Here is a 10,369-nt window from a genome sequence, read left to right on the forward strand (position 1 = left end):
AGAGAACTCATCAACATGGGAGTCCTTTTAGTAATAATACTTTACATTTGTATAGCAATTCATTTATTTTAATATCATTTGTTTCACCAGCAGATTTTTTAATTCTTAGTCTTCTGAGTTTTTCATTATCAAAAATGACTTCTCTTTTAAAATGTTTTACACTGATTTTTTGTTGTTGTTGTTTCTTTGTTTGCTGTAGTTGGCATTCAGTTTGTTTTGAGATAGTTGAACTAAGTCATATTTCTAGATTTGTTACTTTCATTCTTCAGTGTAGATCCAAAACATCCTGTAACTTTTCTTTGTTTTGTTTTTTTTTTCTTCCTTAAATTGTAGTCTCAATTAAATATTGATACTCATAAGGAAGCCTTGATCCAGCTTTGGAGTTTGGAACAACCAATTGATCATAATGCAATGAAACTGTGTTGATAGTAGTACTCAATAGCCCCATCATATCTCAGTCAACCAGATAAAAATATCACCCTACTATTTTCAGTAATGAAAGTATGACTTGAATTAACAAAGCCATATTTGCTACGATTCCGAGTCAATTAGCTTTCTCATGTGATAAAATTATCAGAGATTCTCATTTTGTGTTGAAAGGTAAAATAGAGCATTAGTCACACTAATTATAAAATAATCCTCAAAAATAATTCAAAAGGGGATATTTGAACACCAGTCATGAAAAGATAATAACTGAAGACAATTTGAAAATAAATTAAATGTGTAAGCATAAGGTATGATTGAATATCTCCTATAGGGGAATACCATGTGAGCATTAAAATGTCATAAGTGTGTATATGATGAAGCACAAAGATAAATTTTCATGATACATGGTGAAGATAAATGTAGTGACAAAACAGAGTAGAGGACATGATTTCACAAAGAGTGGATGGATGGATGGATGGATAGATAGATAGATAGATAGATAGATAGATAGATAGATAGATAGATAGATAGATAATAAGCATGCAGGCCGATCAGCAGATGGATGTTGTACTATTCGTCCTTCACTGGCTCTGTCCCTCCATTCATCCATTTTTGTTCTTCTCTGCCCTCCCCTATTCTCTGGGAAAGCTGACTTGCCCTTGACTTATGTTTAGAATTGACCAATGAAAGGCACTGATAGGAGAGGAGAAGGCAGGAGGAGAGGTTGGAGCATATATTCTGTCTGTTCCCACCTTGGATGCATTTTTGGTGATGGCTACCTTACTTGATGGCTATAGCTCTTGTCAGGCAGCTCTGCTTCTATGGGTTTAGTTCTTAGCCAGGTTTCACTTAGGTCATTTCTACTCTTCTGGCCTAGTATAGGTTAACAACTTCCTAATACTCCTAATTAATGTATTTATTTCTTCCTTTATTTTCCCCCCTCTGTAAATAGTCCCTGCATTAAGAAGCCTCTAAAATTTCCATCTGAGTGTGTGCTCTTTGTTTTCTGCCTGGACCCTGACTGAAAGAGACGCACATAAAACACTTGGCATTATGGTCACCGAAATGTGTATAGGCATTCTCTTTGAGGTGTATTCCCTATGTTCTAAATTTTCTAAACAAAATACGTAATAAATTTGAATATAAATAAAATAAAGTAAAAAAAAAAAACAAACCTATATTCCTATACATACATGAAAGAAAAAAATAGCACACAAATAAATAATGCTGGTATCTTTTAAGCTTCCTATTGTGGTTGGCTAGATTAACCCTAATGATCCCCTACATGCAACCTGAAGTCTTGCCTATCTCCTCCCAAAAAGAGCCAGAAAGAAAGGAACAGAAAGACAGATGAAAATTCATCTGAAGCCAAATGAAAGATGGCCTTTATATGTAGGGGAGATTAACACTTAATCCCTCAAGTCTTCACTTTTGCATGGAGGGAAGGGACCTAGAATATTTGTAGCCCCTCTCTACTCCATTTTTCCCTCCCTCCTTCCACCCTTTGTGAAAGTGGAGTTTTGCTTAACTAAAGAGTTGAAGAAGAACCAAGCAAGTCCCACTGAATAAATCCTCCACTGACCTTTACCTTGGGAAAGTCTCCCCTCTGATCACATTCATCACTTTCAGCGAACTACTCCAATAGCAGAAGCCTGAGTTTTTGCAAGTCTGCCAATAATTGGCCGGGCAGGGTTAATTAACTGTGGGAACTGTTAGGACACTGATGAGCCTGCATATTTATATTTTAAATTAACCCTTATCATATTAAAGGTGGTATTTTGATCTCTATCCCTATAATTCCTGTGTCTATTCTCTAGTGGTTCCAAAATAGAACAGGAAAGGAAAGAGCATTTTATTGGTGCTGTCAAACCACAGTAGCATTTAGATTCCTTTATTATGCCCACACGAGGCATTATTTTTAATCTGTACATTTTTTATTCTAAATGTTTTATGTGATCATTGCCAACATTTTTAAGAAAGCAATATGGAAAATACATAAAGGAAAAATAAATCATATGAAATCATACAAATTATAGTTTAAAATTTTATATTTCTTGAACTCTATGTAAACTTACTGTATAATTATATACGATATAAAGTTACTGTATGTTACTAAATATTGTGTGGGTCCCAGGCCTGGCAGGTCCCAGGTCTGGCTGTGATCCAGGCTCACAGCTAAGAATAGGACCCCAGATTTAGAATATTACATTAGTGTAGTAGGGCACCTGCACCTAAAATATGTGAACGTAATTCAGTTTATTGTATCACGCATGTGTGGCTGAATGCCACTATTGTACTCTGCTATGTGTGGAGCCATACGGTCCCCTGGAGAGCAGAAGGGGAGCACAAGAAAGGGAGCGGAAGAAAACTAGAGCAGATATGCGCTCCCCACAATAAAGTTGGTGCCCGCCGTTTCATCCTCCTGTCGGCCACTTGTGCATTCTTTCAACTGGCGTCTCACCATCTAAACCTTCCCTTCTTGATCAGCTCAGTACTGACATATTGTAAAAATACTATATGTTACTAAGTATAGTTAAATATATATAAACACAATATAGTGTTTTTACACTTTATATTTATATCCTAATCTGACACATCTAACCTTATATCTTACAGTATCCTAATAATACAGTATTTTACACTTTATATTGGGCCTTTTTTCATTTTAATTAATGTCAGAGGCAATAGAGCAGTTAAGAACAATAGCCTCCTGAGTGACACTGGTTGATTTTGAATCCAATTCTCCCACTTATTAGGTCTTTAACTTAGGACACATTTCTGAATGTTTCTATGCCTAAATTTCCACCTCTGTGAAGTGAGAATAACAAAACAATACCTGTTATATTTTCGTAAATATTATGAAATAATCTATATAAATATGGTGGAAAGGCTTAAATCTCTGCTCTCCCATGTGTGCATTCTAATGAGAGAAACAGAGAATTAACTCTATCTCTGTTTCTCTCTCTCTCTCTGTCTCTGAAACACAATCTCAAACATACATTATGAGAGTACATATGTGTGTATATATGTGTGTGCATATATATGTATATGTAATATACATAATATAATTATGTTCTATAAATAGATTTATATATAACATATATCTAAATTAAAAGTTTCACAAAACAATATTCTTAGTACATGTGATGCACTCTGATATTTTCTGTAATATTATTTTAAATTATGTACTACATTCGCTTTCCTGACCTAGTTACTGGTTTCTAGTTGCAATGTGGAAAATCCTGTTCTAGCAGATCCCTCAGGCCAGTGTCTATAACCCCTCCAGATGCATGGCACTCATCTGTCATGCTGATAATTCTTTGTATCAAGTTTATATAAGGAGTGGTAGTTTGATTTGCCTCTTTATTTATTATTTACTCTGTGTGGCTTGTGATGGAGTTGACTTGAGGAAATGTATGCTGAGTTAATTGCCTGAGAAAAAAGGGAAACAAGCTCCCCAGGAAGGTTCAGACCCCCAATATGAGCAAACCTCTACAGGGTGTATTGCTACCTGTGGTAAATCAAAACCTAGGCAGCCTGAGCATGTCGGTACACCAAATCCAGCTACTTCACCAGAACAGTTTTTCCTTTGGTATACTATATTAATCATTTTATGTCATTTTTAAAAACTAAATAATAATGATTTTGTAAGATCTGTTTGAATTTTTTCTGTTAGTGGTTTCTAGAAACATCTGTCATTTTATAGGATAGAACATTGACTAAATTCTCAGATGAAATAAGGTGCTTAGAAAATAACTTGCAAATATCATGCAAGTCATAATTTGATAATCCTTGGACATTCATGATTATATTGTAAAAATCATTTCTTAAACTGTAATAATATCTGAAATGTAAATTATTCTATTTATTCGATGCTGACCAATATAATTTAATTCTATGCCACTTTAACTCTTCATTTTGTATTAATAAAGAACAGGTTCATAATTTAACTCTTTTATCTTAAAGTCGTAAATTTCATTTTAAAGTGTTGAGCTTAGAAATGAATTGGTGAATGTCTATTTTAACTTTCTTTTGAGAATTTCCATCCCAAATGCCAGGCAGTATTTTGCATTTTGGTCATTTTTCTTTTTTGAGATAATGAAGGTGGGGACTCTTTACAACTGCAGGCAATTGCTTTGAGCTCTAAGCACTTTGAAGAGATTAGCCCCATTGATATTCTCTTCATTTTTTTGGAGAGAAATATTGAATTCCCTTGATTATCAGAAGACATACAGCTATTGAATAGAAACTGCTTTTGTCTAGCAGATAGTATGATACTGAATATTCTCTTCTCAAAGACATATATACAACATTAGAACATTCTGTAAAATGATTGGGAGTTTTATTACACTGACTTGTTAATGTTGTCGGAAACTACAAACTTAAATTTGGTAACATCTTTCTGGAAAATATCCTTAAAGGAGTTTGAATCTGGATTGTACTGTTATTAAGTGAGCCAACTTGGTAATGAGCAAGTTAATTATCCTTGGGATAAAAAGAAGGTGGGGGAAATGGCATGATTTCTGCCAGCAATACAATAATACAATGAAAAATATACAAATGAACTATTTGAAGGTCTGTCTACCTAGTAAAACTTAACTGGACAGCGACCTGTCTCTTCCATGTGAGTTCAGTCAAGGTATCTTTCTTTGATTTAAAAATTTTCCACTTTGTCTATGGCCATGCTACCCCGAACAAGCCCGATCCTGTCTGATCTTGGAAACTAAGCAGGGTTGGGCCTGGTTAGTACTTGGATGGGAGACCACCTAGGAAGACCAGGTGCTGTAGGCGTAAAAAATAAAAAATAAGGGATTATAAACCGATAAGGTCCTTGCAATCTGTGAGGTCAACCAAGAATTGTCTCACCTAAAAAATAAAAAAATTTAAAAATTTAAAAATAAAAATAAAAAAATAAAAATGTTCCACTTTGCTAGAACTCAGATAAAGCCTTATTAATAATATAAGTTTTATGCCAGGTGACTCCACATGCATTATGTTGTTTCAGAGAGATTCAGTTACCAAAATCTCAATTCAAATGACTTTCTGTCATTAAAAACAAGTCTTCTGTGGGAGAGAGGTATAAACATATATTATATACAAGAATATTATAAAATATATATGTATATATATGATGTATATATCACACACACACACACACACAGACACATTTATACAGTTTTAATTCCAGTGTTGTAGTTCTATCTAGTGTCTGACTTAAATACAAGAGCTTCATCTACTGATTAGCTTGCTCCTGCAGGCAATCAGTTAGATACTGAAACGTTTTGAAGGTCATCACATCCTTCCCTTTCTGAAAGCATCCCTTGAAGTTTAACAGCTTAGCATGTTTCTGTTGCCTTTGTGTTCCTTGCTCTGTTATACATACATAAAAAGGGATATTACTTGTATTCAGAGAAGGTAATAAAAACGTGTGATTTAGAAAATAAGGTTATCATCAAATAAGCCTTTTATTTATACTATTCAGACTGTCTGTCTTTAGGATATCACAAGTATTGATCAGTTTCAGGTCAACTGGATATGTGAAATAGAAGTGACATGCATTAAGCTCATGATTATATCTTATGTATTTGATTACGTGATGCATTGCTATACCCCCCCTTTTTTTTTACTGCATGTGCGTTTGAGATAATCTAGCTGTGCAAACTCTAAGAGCCAGTTTACTAGGAAAGAAACTGTCATATAATTTTAGACATTTCTCTGGTGTTATAAATTAAAAACTACTACCATCTCCATTCCTACAACTTCATAATTCCTCAATTTCGTAATCAGAGACCCTGGGTGAGCTCCCATGTGTCACTGGGATAGAGTAATAGGGATGGATGGGTGTGAGATTTCCTGAAAGATGTCGAGGGTCAGAAACTTTATCTTCTGCCTTTGTCTCCAACAGCACTTCACAGGGGCCCTATGTTCTGTGACTCCTTAGCCCTTGAAACTAGTGTCAATGAGATTTTTCCAAGATTAATACATCTTTCAAGGAACTAAGATATGGTAAGAAAATTCTAATCTACAGGTTCGGTCACTGTTTCTTAGGGCCACTGATTTAGTTATGTTGGACCTTAATTATGATGGGAAAAACTTGGAAGACTAGTTTTGGGCTCATATACTTTGAGATAGATTGTTCATAAGTGCTTAGAATGTCAATGCTCTTCTTTTAGAGTGTACTTTTCTCTAATTTACAAAATGTGTTTTGTTCTTTTGTTGCACTTTGGTGATTTATTTGCATTTCCCTTGTACAATTATTTCAGTAAATATTTGTTGGTTGATATCTACAAAGAAAACGTTTATTGAGGGCCTTTAACTCTAGTCATTTTCAGTGCATTTTTGTGAGCTTTTCAGATGGTTTTTGAAAACTGCTCATTAAACTCTTCTAAAGCTTAAATTTGAGCATATTTTTTTAGCAATTTTGACTTGCTTTTAAAGGAGAACTTTGGCTCTGTTAGATGCTAAAATGAAGGAGCTCCCAATGACCAAAGCTGAAATAATTTGATCATCAAAATAAATAATGATAGCATTATATTATAATCCAAATAATATAATAAATTTCCATGAGTTCACACTGATTTAAACAAACGCTTGAATAAATAAATAAATAAATAAATAAATAGAAAGAAGAGATGACCATTCCTTACAGAATAATTTCAATTAATGATGTAGAAAAAATTAAAGAAAGAGAAAATCACCATTAGAATAGAGTGTACTGGTACATCAGCTCTACTCCTATGTTGTAAAAGAATTTTATCTTGTTCCATAGATTCGGTGGTTCCATAAATTGCTAGTTGAAGAATCAGATTTGAAAATATTGATTTGCAACTGATATCAAGTGTTACTGAAGTTCTTTAAGAACAATCAAGCAATAAATATTATATCTTAAAGTGAAAAATTATTAATGTTGAAAAATGTAGTTTGTGTTATTTGCATGAATTAATATGATGATAGGTGATGAAAAATCAATGAAAAAAATCTGTAGCTTAACACAAAAATGCTAACTTCTAACTCACATTAAAGCAATGGGAGGAGGCCATTCCTCCATGCAGATGTGGCCCAGGATGGCAAAGCCTCTTCCACTTTCGACACACAGTTTTAGAGATCACTGTCAGTGTCAACATCTAGCCAACAGACAAGAGAAGAAAAAAATGGAAAGCATCCTCCCTAAACCACCTTTGCAAAGATATAAAATAAACCTTTTCTACTACCAGGGCTAGTTGCTAGATAGTTATCCCTTGAACATGAATATAAGGTTGAAAAATTATAGGCTAGACCTAAGGAAAATTGTAAAAATTACAATGAAAAAATTCTCCAAACAGATCTTAATATACCCCTCTTATCAGTTCACTCTACCCTGTAGTTGTAGTTTTTCGACTAAGCTACTGAGTTGTCTTTCAAAGGTTTATTTTAGCAAATGGCTATTCCGTCCATGCACAAAGAAAGTGAAATAACCCTATAATTTTGTGGATTTTTTTAAAGGTAAGCTAACAAAAAGATTCCTCTTCTTTTCCTTTGATTCCAAAGAATGTACAGTTTTATACTCTTTTCAATAAGACAATCTTCCCTGAATTTTTATTCATGTCTCATATAGCAATAGAAGTACAGAAATGGTCAATTTTTTTTTTTTTAAAGCTTCCTGGACTTTCTCATTCTCCCCTGAGATTCTCTAGTAGGATTTATTGTGTGTGTGTTTATACATATGTGTTTTGTTTTTTTTTTTAAGAATTTTTACCAAAAAGAAAAAAAACACACATGTTTTTGTGAAGTTACAATTGTTTTTCTAGACATTAGTAGCAGATTCCTAGGGTTAGAATTTTGTGCTAGATTATTTTTAATTTCTATTTGTGGAAACTTTTATTTATTTACAAGTAGTATTAAACCCTAACTCTAGGAAAGTTCATTAATATAGAATAATTATTAGAAAATTGATTAAGGTCTAATTTCAAGGATAACATTTGGAATACCGCTCCAATAGTGGCAACTCCCAGGATGTGAGTATTATATTTATACAAAACTAAAATCCTCTATCTTGCCAAGGGATATGAGATTATGGGCCTCCTAGCCATGTTTACCCTATTTCTTGCAGAAAGGAGCATCATTCATGGTTTAAGCTCAAAACCTCTGAATTTTCTCTCTTTTGTCTTAACATATGGAGTATTAACAAGTGCTATTTTGCTTGCGAAAGAGCTGCACAATCTCCTTCCCTAGAAATGTCTTTAACAAGACTTACCTCATCATGGCAGTTCCTTCTTTAAAATCCTTGATACTACAGCCATGACACCCTGAACAAGCCCGATCCATTCTGATCTTGGAAACTAAGCAGGGTCAGGCCTGGTTAGTACTTGGATGGAAGACTACCTAGGAAGACCAGGTGCTGTAGGTAGAAACAAATTAAAAAATAAGGGATTGTAAGCTGACAAGGTCCTTGCAATCTATGAGGTCAACCAAGGGTTGCCTCGCCTAAAACTAAATAAATAAAAAATAAAAAGATAAAATCCTTGATGGGAGCTACTGTCCTAACAGCCATTTCTTTAGCATTACAGGCACTGTCAGGATTCTACATCTTTGCTCTGTGGACTCCTGTCTTCTTTTCCGCCTGGAAAACCCTTATCTGAATGTTCTATTCAGATAACACTTTTTCTAATATTGCTTCTACTTTTCAACTCCAGTCCCTGAAGCAGAATAAATTCCTTTCTCATCTATGTTCTCATTGCACTTCGTATGGATCTTTATTGCATATGAAATTGTATTAGAATTAATTTGTGTTTCACCTGCCGTCTGCCTTGAAGTACTGAATTCCCGAAGAAAGACACACGTATTCACCTTTATCTCCCACACCTTTGACGTTGTGCCTGGTTTATTGCTGGTGTTCAATAAATGTTTATGGAATTACTTTGAAGTTAATTTTATGCTGAAATAGATGTGGTTAAAGCAGAAGGAATTCTGGAGCTATCTTTGGCCTGAGATATTTGCATGTAATAATTAAATTTACATTTAATAACTAGATTATATAGTTTATAATCTAGATTACAAAATCTAAAACACAAAGACACTGATTCTTCAATGTCAGAGATCCTCACTTAGCCTTCCCTACATAGAAATGGACATTTTTGTACCTCAGAAAGTCGAATCACTGGGAAAACAATAAAAATTATGCCAAAGGCTTTTTGTCAAAAAAAAGAAAAAAAACTGCTTATATTATACAAGTCATTATATGTTCTTTCCAGTTTGGGTTGATGTGTTTATAGTATGACTAAATATTAGTATTGTGGTTTATCGAGTATTGATAGTACTTCTGTTCAGGCCAAATTTACAAATTAATGAAGTTTACAATAATTAATAAAAACTGTAAATTTTTTCATATACTCAGAAAATTAATATGATTTAAAAATAATATCCTAATTGTAGAGAAGTGTTCAAGATAAAATTTAAGTTAAAAAAGCAATCTACAGATATATGTGTGTCTCCCAACTTTGTAATACATACATACATAAATATATAATCATAATATATATAAAATATATATCATATATACTGAAGTATATATATTTGCATATATACACATTCAGAAGAAATTGAGAGAAAATGTAGGTGGTTATCTTTTCTAAATTTTCTATAATTTTTTTACCCCCAAAAATCTTATTTAAAAATGTTATTAAATCTAATCTGATTATATGTAATTAGAATATCTTTGAAATAAAACATTCTTGTTTAACTAAATTATCTTTCTTTAGACAGGAGATGTTAGATTTCTACAAACACTGTGGTATATTTTTATAATAAACTAATCTAGGAAATTAGAATGTAGAAGTCTTGAGGTTGCTACATTATATAGTTTGTAAAATAATGGAAGTGATGATAATCAGCATAGAAAACTGCATAAAAAAATTGGAAACAGATGTTAATACACAGGTGGTTGAACAAAAAATAATATAGCCGT

The 10,369-nt window shown here is 33.2% G+C and overlaps 1 protein-coding gene and 2 pseudogenes across 1 annotated transcript in view; all 3 read left to right on the plus strand.

Annotated features, from left to right (window-relative positions):
* The window catches only part of SPAG16 (sperm associated antigen 16), a 704,011-nt gene that overhangs the window by 524,210 nt on the left and 169,432 nt on the right, over window positions 1-10,369 (plus strand). The window lies entirely within an intron of this gene.
* LOC112477112 lies at window positions 5,099-5,217 on the plus strand (annotated as a pseudogene).
* Window positions 8,694-8,812, plus strand: LOC112477132 (annotated as a pseudogene).

This window comes from Pteropus alecto, unplaced genomic scaffold, assembly GCF_000325575.1.
Source record: "Pteropus alecto unplaced genomic scaffold, ASM32557v1 scaffold182, whole genome shotgun sequence".
Lineage (NCBI taxonomy): Eukaryota > Metazoa > Chordata > Mammalia > Chiroptera > Pteropodidae > Pteropus > Pteropus alecto.